The sequence below is a fragment of the Triticum aestivum genome, chromosome 6A (assembly GCF_018294505.1).
Source record: "Triticum aestivum cultivar Chinese Spring chromosome 6A, IWGSC CS RefSeq v2.1, whole genome shotgun sequence".
In the NCBI taxonomy this organism is placed as follows: Eukaryota; Viridiplantae; Streptophyta; class Magnoliopsida; order Poales; family Poaceae; genus Triticum; species Triticum aestivum.
In genome coordinates this window covers 117,860,159-117,870,211 of record NC_057809.1, presented here as the reverse complement: position 1 = coordinate 117,870,211, position 10,053 = coordinate 117,860,159, and positions in this window count along the sequence as shown.

Sequence of the window (10,053 nt, the reverse complement as noted above, 5' to 3'; positions counted from 1 at the left end):
AACCAAACAAGTCACACGACGGAACCCGGAAATCCTGGAAGGCATCTGAAGCTCCGGTCTTGGGGTGTCATACCTATCAAAGGACATTCTCCACATGCCAAGCTGGAAGGTGCAATGAAGACTTTGGTCTTCTATATTCTTCATGGCAAATGCTTCAATGCACAGGACTTCTTCATCCGCCAACTTGCTTTATCAGGCTCTGATCTTTTTGGCTTGAAGTTCTACGCTCCATGGATAATGCGGCTGATCAAAATCCACTCCGCTATCTCATATCAGCCATCTGCTCGCAATCATCGGATCTTTCTGCCTGATGTGGATATGTCCGTTGAAGCAATTTATCCTGAGCCTGCCAAGGAACCTCTAAGTCTTCAGAATGCGGAGCATCAAAGTTTTTCTCAGAACATTGAAGGAGTTGAAGCTGTCACTCGTGTGTATCCTTTCGCCGGAACTACACATGCACCACATCCTGCTCTTACTGAAGCCACCGTTAGCACAATTGCCCAACGACCCAAGAAGCGCACTCGTGTTCTCAACGACCGAGAGCTTCTAGTGGCTCTTCATCAGAAACAGGATAAGCATCATGACTGGCTGAAGCGCCAAATGCAAAGCCTCTTGGTGGATGTTAACCGCATTCGCAATCTTGCCACCAAGAATGCCTTTGTTGCACATGAAACCTCTCGACGCACATGGAAAGGACTAACGCTTATGTGCTCTAAAGATGATCTTCAAGAGGATGGTTTCTCTGAACGCTTCAAGTTTGACTCCACACCTCCTCGAAGGGCAGTGCTGCGACGAACTCCATCTCTTGAAGACTCCGAGTTCTCTTCCTTTGCTGCAACTGTGAATGCCAGAGTGATCGAGGATGACGACGATGCTACTTCACCGCCACCTTCTTCAACACGCTTCGACACTGCTCCAAGTTCTTCTGCATCGCCGAACACCACCGACGACCCTGCGGCTTCACCTACTATTCATGGGAACGAGTAGATGCTTTATGTCTTCAAACCTTTTTGGTCCTTACTGACAAAAGGGGGAGAAGCATAAGAGTTTGATAGTCTTCAAGCGGGTCCATATGGGCGGTTGCTTTATATTTTGCTTCGTGTTTACAACTCTCGTTTTGATACATTTGGTTCTTTGAGTTGTAACACTTAAACTCGATGGTCGTCTGCTACTTATTTGCCACTTTGTGATGCGATGATAAATTCCACATGTGCGATGATAAATTCCGCACTTAGATCATTTTGTAGACGTCCATTTTCCATTATGCATGTCATTATCTTCACATACCTTCACATGCATAGTGGATTGTCATCATAAGTTGAAGAGGATCTCCACAAGCACAACCTGCCATGTGCATTTGCATTCCAAAAGCAAATTACTTATATGCACATCTTCAGGGGGAGCCCTCACAGCTTATGATGACAATTCTCTATCCTCTTACAATTTCACATATTATATTCCCCGTTGAAAACTTCAACTAGTTTGTCATCAATCACCAAAAAGGGGGAGATTGTAAGTGCATCTAGTGCCACCCCTAGTTGGTTTTGGAGTATTGACGACAAACTTAGTTGAGGGACTAATGTGTTTGTGAGAATTACAGGATAACACAGGTAGAAGTCCCTCATTGATTCGATTTTCCTACCAGAGATGACCCCTAAAAATGTATGAAGACATTGATGTCAAAGGTGGTTTATGAAGATATTCTCATTGAAGACTATGACAAGAGAAGACATCGCATGAAGCCTATGGAGCTCGAAGACTTAGATCTTCCGTAGTCCTGTTTCTTCTTTGTTGAGTCATAGGAACCACCGTACTGTTAAGTGGGGTCCAAGTGAACCAGTCAGAATGACTGAAGTGATGCTTAACCAAAACCTATGTCTTTGAGTGAAGACTATGAGAGCGAATCTTGTCCAGAGTCGGACAAGTCAGCTTTGCTTGTAGCCCAAGTAAAGTTGTCGTGTGAGTTTGAAATCTGACTGTTGGAACACGTGTCAGTTCCTTAGTGACCCAGGGTCATTTCGGATAAATTAGGTCGGGTTGCCTAGTGGCTATAAATAGCCCACCCCCTACAACCATAAACGGTTGGCTGCTCAGAGTTAGTGTACGGCTTTTTTCGTTTGAGAGCAACCCACCTCGAAGCCTTTGAGAGAGAATTCCTTGCGAGGATAAAGCCCTAACCACCCAGAGCCAAAGAGAGTTAGACATCACTTAAGTCTTCTTGTCTGTGTGATCTGAAGACTTATTACACTTGAGGACTGTGAATCCTCCAGCCGGTTAGGCGTCGCGTTCTGAGCATCCAAGAGACATTGTGGATCGCCGGTGAACGAAGTCTGTGAAGGTTTGGGAGTCTACCTTGAAGACTTACCAGAGTGATTGGGCGAGGTCTGTGTGACCTTAGCTCAAGGGGAATACGGTGAGGACTGGGTGTCCTGAGCTGCGTGCTCAGGACTGGGTGTCCGGGACTGTGTGTCCTCAGGTTTAAATACCTAGCCGCCCTAACCAGACGTACAGTTGTCACAGCAACTGGAACTGGTCCAACAAATCATTGTCTTCAACGAGTCACTGGTTTCATCCTTCCCTTCCCTTTACTTACTGTAGGTCCTTGTGAAGTCAGTGTATGATTGCACTATCTTTTGTCTTCACTGAGTGACTGCGTGTTCTGTTTGGCTTCATAATATCTTTCTACTTGATCCGCACTACATTGCTGCTATTAGTCATTGTGCTTTCACTTCGTTGAATACTTGACTATGGTTTGCCTAGTGTAGTCTACCTTCCGCTGCATGGTAATAGGTTTATTTCTATCGTTTGTCTTCGAAACTTCCACGTTTTGAAGACTTTCATAAAAATCGCCTATTCACCCCCCCTCTAGTCGATATAACGCACTTTCAGGATACCACGAAAACCATTTCCGCCTTGATTCTTAGGTACACACATTTTCCACCAAGCCATCCAATGTATCCTCCTCTGGTTGTCTTTGTCTCTCCATCAGAAATGTGACATCACGTCAATAATTCCTTTGCAATTTTTTTAGGAATTTTAAAGGCCGACATTGCATATGTGGATATGGCTTGAACAACTGCTTTTAAAGAATATCCTTTCCTCCCGCTAAAAGAAGTTTTTCCTTCCAACTAGATTTTCTTAACAATATGATCAATTAAGTATTGGAAGCAGTCGGTTTTATCTAGTCCCACATTGGCTGGTTGTCCTAAATATCTGTCATTTAGGGCCTTTATCATGATATTCAAAGTTGTACACATTCGTTCTCTAATCTTCACACTCGTATTTGGACTAACAAAGATACTGGATTTATCAACACTGATCATCTGCCCCGAGGCCACGCAATATGAATCTAGAATTGATTTCAGCGCTTCCACACTTTGCAAATTTGCTTTCATGAGGATTAAAGAGTCATCTACAAAGAGAAAGTTTATAACAGGAGGTGCGTCTCTACCCACCTTCACTCCTGAAATATTTTCATTTTTCCCGCATGTGTTAGCAGAAAAGTCGGACCATCCGTGCATGACAAGAAAAGGTAAGGAGACAACGGGTCTCCCTGCCTCATACCCCTGGTAGGTTTAAAACTCTCACTTTCCTCCGTATTAAAACAAATTCGATATTCAACAGTGGAGACACATTGCATAATAAAATTAACCCAATTCTCATGGAATCCAAGCTTGAGCATAATCTCATTGAGAAAAGGCCACTCAACCCAATCATAAGCTTTGTGCATATCCAGTTTATTGAACACAAACCTCATTTGCCTTCTCTCTCTTTTTCTTAACAGTGTGGAAGCATTCATATGCCATCAAGACATTATCTGTAATTAGTGGCACGAAAACACTTTGAGTCGGACTAATAATATAAGGTAAGAACACCTTTAGGCGAGAAGTTACCATTTTTGCTATTATTTTGTGCACCACATTGCAGGAAAAGAATTCTATGAGACCAGGTCTCACGCGAGACCCGGGGGTGGGGTAGATGCTTTGTGATTTGTGAATGATACGTGTCATCCATCAGGGCGGGTCTCACCTGTTAACCATGAGACCTAGTCTCATATAATTTTTTTCCCACATTGCATAAACTAATCAACCTAAATTGGGTTAGCTTCTCTGGAGAATTGATTTTTGGGATCATCGCAATCACAATGTCATTCTAGCCAAATGGAATAGTACATGTATTCTCCACTTGCAAAATCTCCTCGATTAGATCGTCTCCTAACACCGGCCAAAACCTTTTATAGAAAATAGTGTGCAGCCCATCCGGCCCCGGGGGCTTTAAGGTCCCCAACATCAAACAAGGCTTTGCATACGTCATCAGCCGTATACGGGCACGAGGAGGAGCGTTGTTCATCTTAGTATATACTCTTCTTCAAACTAGGGATAAAACATCCTGATTAGGTTGCTCAATTTGTGTAGACATACTGTAGAGACCGTTACGACGTCTCTAAGGGCATGTACAGTGGTTCTATCCTATGAATGCCATGTAGGATAAATGATGAGATGGAGGGGGGGGAGAAATTATAAGAAAAGACTTATTTTCTCTTATTTAAGAGAAAACAAGAGATGATCTCTTAACACAATATGTCTCACTATGTTTTTAGGAATAGCTAGTTATCGAAGATAAGACTAAAAGATAACTCATTATAAACATATTTTTTGTCATCTTTAAATTACATGCAAGACTACCTTATCAACCGTTGTGCATTGCCCTTATCAATCGTTGTATATTGCCCTAACCAGTACTACGAAAACAAACCCAAGCAGGATTATACTACATCAAGCGCATTAAGCGCGTGACCTTGCACTTATATAGATCAGATTGATTGACGCTGAACGGCAGGGACGTGATTGCTTCCGTAAAGCATTCTCGGTTGCTGTACTCCGTGATGGTCCCTGGCATGGCAGCCGCATGGCAATGCCAATTGGCCCTTGATGTTGCTGCCACACGCGACGATCAAACGGGCCACCCTCCACAAGATACGTACGCGACGTACCGCCAAATTTAGGCTTTTTTGGTTTATAAGATAGGAATTTTATAAAAATAAGAAAATCATAAGAAGTCAGATGACATGCATCTCAATTTCTATAGAGAAAGAGATGTCATTTGATGCATAGGATAAGAATTTTTCCATTAAATCTTAGCTAATGTTTTTTTTTCTTCAAAATGTGAAGGATTGATTCTTATCCTACATAGAAATAGGAATCCATTCCTACAAACCAAAGGGCTTCAAAAAAAAATTCCTTTGTAAATCCTATTCTATAAAAATTCTATGAAATTCCTGTAAATCAAATGAGGCCTTAGCCGGATTATGCGACTTGGACTACTCCAACACTGTGCTCGACTCCTGAACAACCCGTGGCATGGTTTGATCCGCTCAACACGCGATCCATATACATAAATAATGTGTCCCACACCGCCACACGGTGACAACATTGTTGCGTGGAGCATCAGCTAGCCAGCACGGTGCAAGTTCGGAGGTCGCATGTGGCATTAACGCCGGAGCATTCTTCCGGCAACAAAATATTACTATCGTCAACAGTGCCGAATGTTTGCATCCAACAGTGTCGAAAATGCGTGTCCGATCCCAGGCCAGTTTGCTTTCACCGTCGTGGCTATTGATTCCACGGAAGGTGAGACATGCACATATGAAATTAAACGTCCGGGTCCTATCGAATATCAGGAAGTCAATATTGACAGCACGACTAGCTAAAATAGACTGATGGCATCGGAAAGACAGCGATCTCCACTGCCACTACTGCAGAAACCGTTGTGACAGACTTGTCATCACAGTCGGGTGGATCACAGTATGTGTACGTGTTAAACATCGGCAAAGACGACTTTACAGAAAATGTATGCATCATAACGGTTAGAAACGCCTGTCATGCGTAAGTTGTGACATTAGGGTAGGCGAACCCCTTAAACCACCCGCATCCATCAGGACCGGGCTGTCTGGACCGCGGGAGCCATTTAACGCGGGTTTGTATTGATCCGCAGGATGGTCCGGATGTGATTTCTCTTGCAAAATGAAGACAAAAGTGGAGGAGCTTTACAGGAGTCCCAACACGTGAAATATAGGAATCTGACATCCCGGGCCCACCCAAAACTCTTCCCGGACCCCACGACTCCATCTTCCTCATATTCTCTCCTTCCTTCTTTCTCTATTGCCGTCACCGCCCTCCACCATCCCGGGCACCACGCCACACCTCTGTCGAAAATCTCTGTCTCCGTCACCTCCGGCGCTCCTGCAAGGCTTCCCGCCGCTTCTCCCCCGTATCCATTCAACCCCCTGCTCTCCGACCGCCCTGCCGGGTACCATCCTCTACCGTGCCCGGCAAATGTTCAATGAATCGCCGGAGCTGAAAGCAGTTGTCCCTTCTTCTTTTTAGCAATGGATTCAGATTTGAAGTACATATAGGAGCATTATGTTGAGTCGTCCGACGGCTCGTCGGACGAGGAGGAGTACACCGATGAGACGGCGATGATGTAGGTGGTCCTTGAAGACGCGGAGCGTGCAGATGAGCATATTCTCAATTTCAAGGGCTCGATCAAGGGTCATCGAGTGCTCAACCGCAACAGGGCGCGCAGGCATTTGACACTGATGGCTGACTACTTTGCCCCCAATGCACTATTCATTGACCATTTTCGCAGGCGTTTTCGGATGTGCAAGACTGTCTTCGATTGTTTGTACCATGGCGTCCAGTCCTACGATGACTACTTCATCCTAAAGAAGGACGTCGTGGAACGATTGGCTTCTCTGGTTACCAGAAGTGCACGGCCGCACTCCGGATGCTTGCATATGGCACGGCCACTGATTCATAGGACGAGTACCTACGGATGTCTGAGAGCACATGCGGAGATGCCATGGTCAGGTTTGCAGCTGTCGTGGTCGAGGTGTTCGAACCTCAGTACCTGAGAGAACCAACTGTGGCAGACACCGAGAGGCTCCTGTCAATCTCAGAAGCAAGAGAGTGGTCGGGCTTGCTTGGATCTCTTGACTGCATGCATTGGAAATGAAAGAACTGCCCGAAGGCTTTACAAGGGCAATATCGGGGTCATGTTAAGAAGCCCACCATCATTCTTGAAGTAGTTGCATCACATAATCTTTGGATTTGACACGCTTTCTTTGGCATGCCCGGGTCTCACAATGACATCAATGTGCTGCGAGGATCGCCGCTGTTTGCGAGACTGACTGGAGGAAAAGCTCCTCCTTGCCACTATACTGTCAATGGACATGAGTACAACATGGGCTACTATCTGGTTGACGGTATCTATCCTCCATGGGCTACCTTTGTCAGTACCATCTCAAACCCAGTTGGCCAGAAAAAGATTCACTTTGCCCAAAGACAAGAAGCAGCTAGAAAGGATGTCGAGATGGCATTTGGAATTCTGCAGGCCCGTTTTGCAATTATTCGTGGACCTGCTAAACAATGGGATCTGGAAACCTTGTGGGAGGTGATGACATATTGTGTGATCATGCACAATATGATCGTCGAGGATGAGGGTGATGATGCTACTGCAGCTATGGAATTAGAGAACATGGGTGATCATATCCAACTTCCGGACCAGAATCTGGCTACATTTGAGGAGTTTATTCAAATGCATCAACAAATTCGGCATCGACCAACTCACGAGTATCTAAAGTAAGATCTGATTGAGTATCAGTGGGCGGTGGAAAGGGACAACAATGTTGGGATGTAATATTTGAACCTTTTTAAATTTAAACTAGTGCTACATGTGGCTATTTGAACGTCTGTACCATTTACATGCGGCTACTTGATTGTGCGGACTAGAAAAAAACCGAAAGGCCTGATGTATGCGGGTACAGTTGAATGGCGTCCTCCCGCATCCGTGTCCGCGGACTGGCCCCCCTACCCGTGGTTGAATGCGGGAGAAAATTTGCGGGTTGCCATTGCAGATGCCTTTATATCCTCTTAAAAATTGTGTTCGTTGCATACATAACTTCCCGACATATAGTCACTCTACACGGCATGCTTTGTCCAGATAAAAACCAATTCTTTCAGTGTACTAGATAAGAGCATCTTCAATAGATAATGCAAATTTAAAAATGTAAAATAGAAGATGTAAAAATTTACATCTCTAAAATATGCATTTTACATCTTGGAAAAAAAACAACTCCAACAGATGATGCATATTGGAGATGTAAAAGTACAACTCCAATAGATGATGCAAATGAAGATGTATAAAACTGCCGATAGCTGCGCGGCTGCTGTACTGTCGCATTTGGACATTCAAACAGCATCAAAAGTGCATCATATCAATCAAAGTTTGAAATCCTACAACCAAAAATGCATTGTCTCAAACAAAGCTCTTGGTCCAACAAATTAAAATCCACATAAAACATCAACCATATCACTCAATTTTCATCCTCTCCCTTGTCACTAGCGACATTGTTGACGGTGGTATGATGATCAACATCAATGGCTTTGTCGACGTTTTCATGAGTTGAAGTCTCGTTGTCGCAAACTCCACCAAAAGCACCTTCATTGACACCTCACATGCCCATGTTGCCGCCAAAGCCACATCACATGCCACTCATGTTGCCTCTAAATCCAACTCCCATCTGCTCATGTTGACACCGAAGCCACATATCATCGAACATGTTGGATGCAATTGTCACCGACGTGGCCACATCTTCCTTCATGGCTGGCAGTGGCGGCGGCAGAGGTGGAGGAGCGGCTCCTTGGCCGGTGGAGGACGGCAAGGCCGCCGACGGCTACAAATCGGCCGACACAGCCGCGTTCGGCCTCAAATTCTTCGATGCCCGGCTTTGGTTCGATGCCGGGTTGCGCCCCGGCGCCGCCGGCCGCTTCACGCCTCCACCGCAGGGCTTGGCGGCCCTTTGTTTCTTCGTTGGCGGCTCAGCCGCGACGACGATCGGTCGGGGTTGGGCACAAGCGAGGCGCCGGCATGGAGGCGGAGGCCGGATTGGGGAAAGTGGTCGTGGAGACGGCAACTGCGGTGATGTGGGTCAGACCACCGGTGGTGGAGGACGCGACGGGGTCATCGACGTTAGCCATGGCGGCGGCAGGCGGCAGGCGAGACACGGATGGGCGGGAGGCGGTCAGGTGGAAAGGAAATGAAAGCAGTTGGGCAGTTGGTGCGCGATCGCCAATTTTATATCTCAGGTAGATGGAGATGCAAATTTGCATCTCGAGGTGTTGCATTTTACAACTCCGGGAGGCGAAAATGTAATTTCTTTTCATCTATACCATCTGTTCAAGAGGGGGTTTTGGGCCTTGAAAATGCAAGAGTTGGTTATTTTTTTATCTATATCATCTATTGAAGAATCTCTAATAAGTACGAAATCACTAATTAAGGAGCACTCCTTGCAAAAGTCACTCCCATCAATGCGTCACTCGTGGCAACCCGTGAGTTTTCCTTTTTTTCGTAAATCCGTTTATTTAAAAAGTTTTTATCTCTTAAACCGAGCGTCCAAATCTCGAACTTTTCACTGTTGGATTCCTCACGTAGAGATCTTCAAAACTAAATCCCATGTTGATAGGTTTTGATGATTTTATCAAAAAAAAACGGACGAAAAAAACCGAACCAGGAGCACATTTTTTTTTTCCTTTCCGAAAAAGGCACGACTGCGCCTCTCGTGAAATCAAATCTGTGCCTCCACGAGAAGTAACATGTGCCTCCACGAGAAGTAACATGTGCCTCTCGCGTAAGAAAAAAACGCATTTTTTCCGTTTCCGAGAGGCACGGTCGGACCTCTCACGGAAGCAAATTCGTGCCTACCGCAGAAGCAAATCCGTGCCTCTCGTGGAAGCAACCCGTGCCTCTCACGAAACAAACGAAAGAAAACATGTTTTGTTTTTCCTTTCTGAGATGCACGGCCGTGCCTCTCACTGAAGCAAATCCGCGCTTCTCGGGGAAGCAAACTCGTGTCTCTTACGGAAGGACAAAAAGTAAAATGATATTTTTTTCGTTTTCGAGAGGCATGGTCGTGCCTCTCGCAGGAGCAAATCCCTGCCTCTCGCGAAAGCAAAAAAAATACGTGTTTTTTCGCGCATTTTTCCTTTTGTTCAA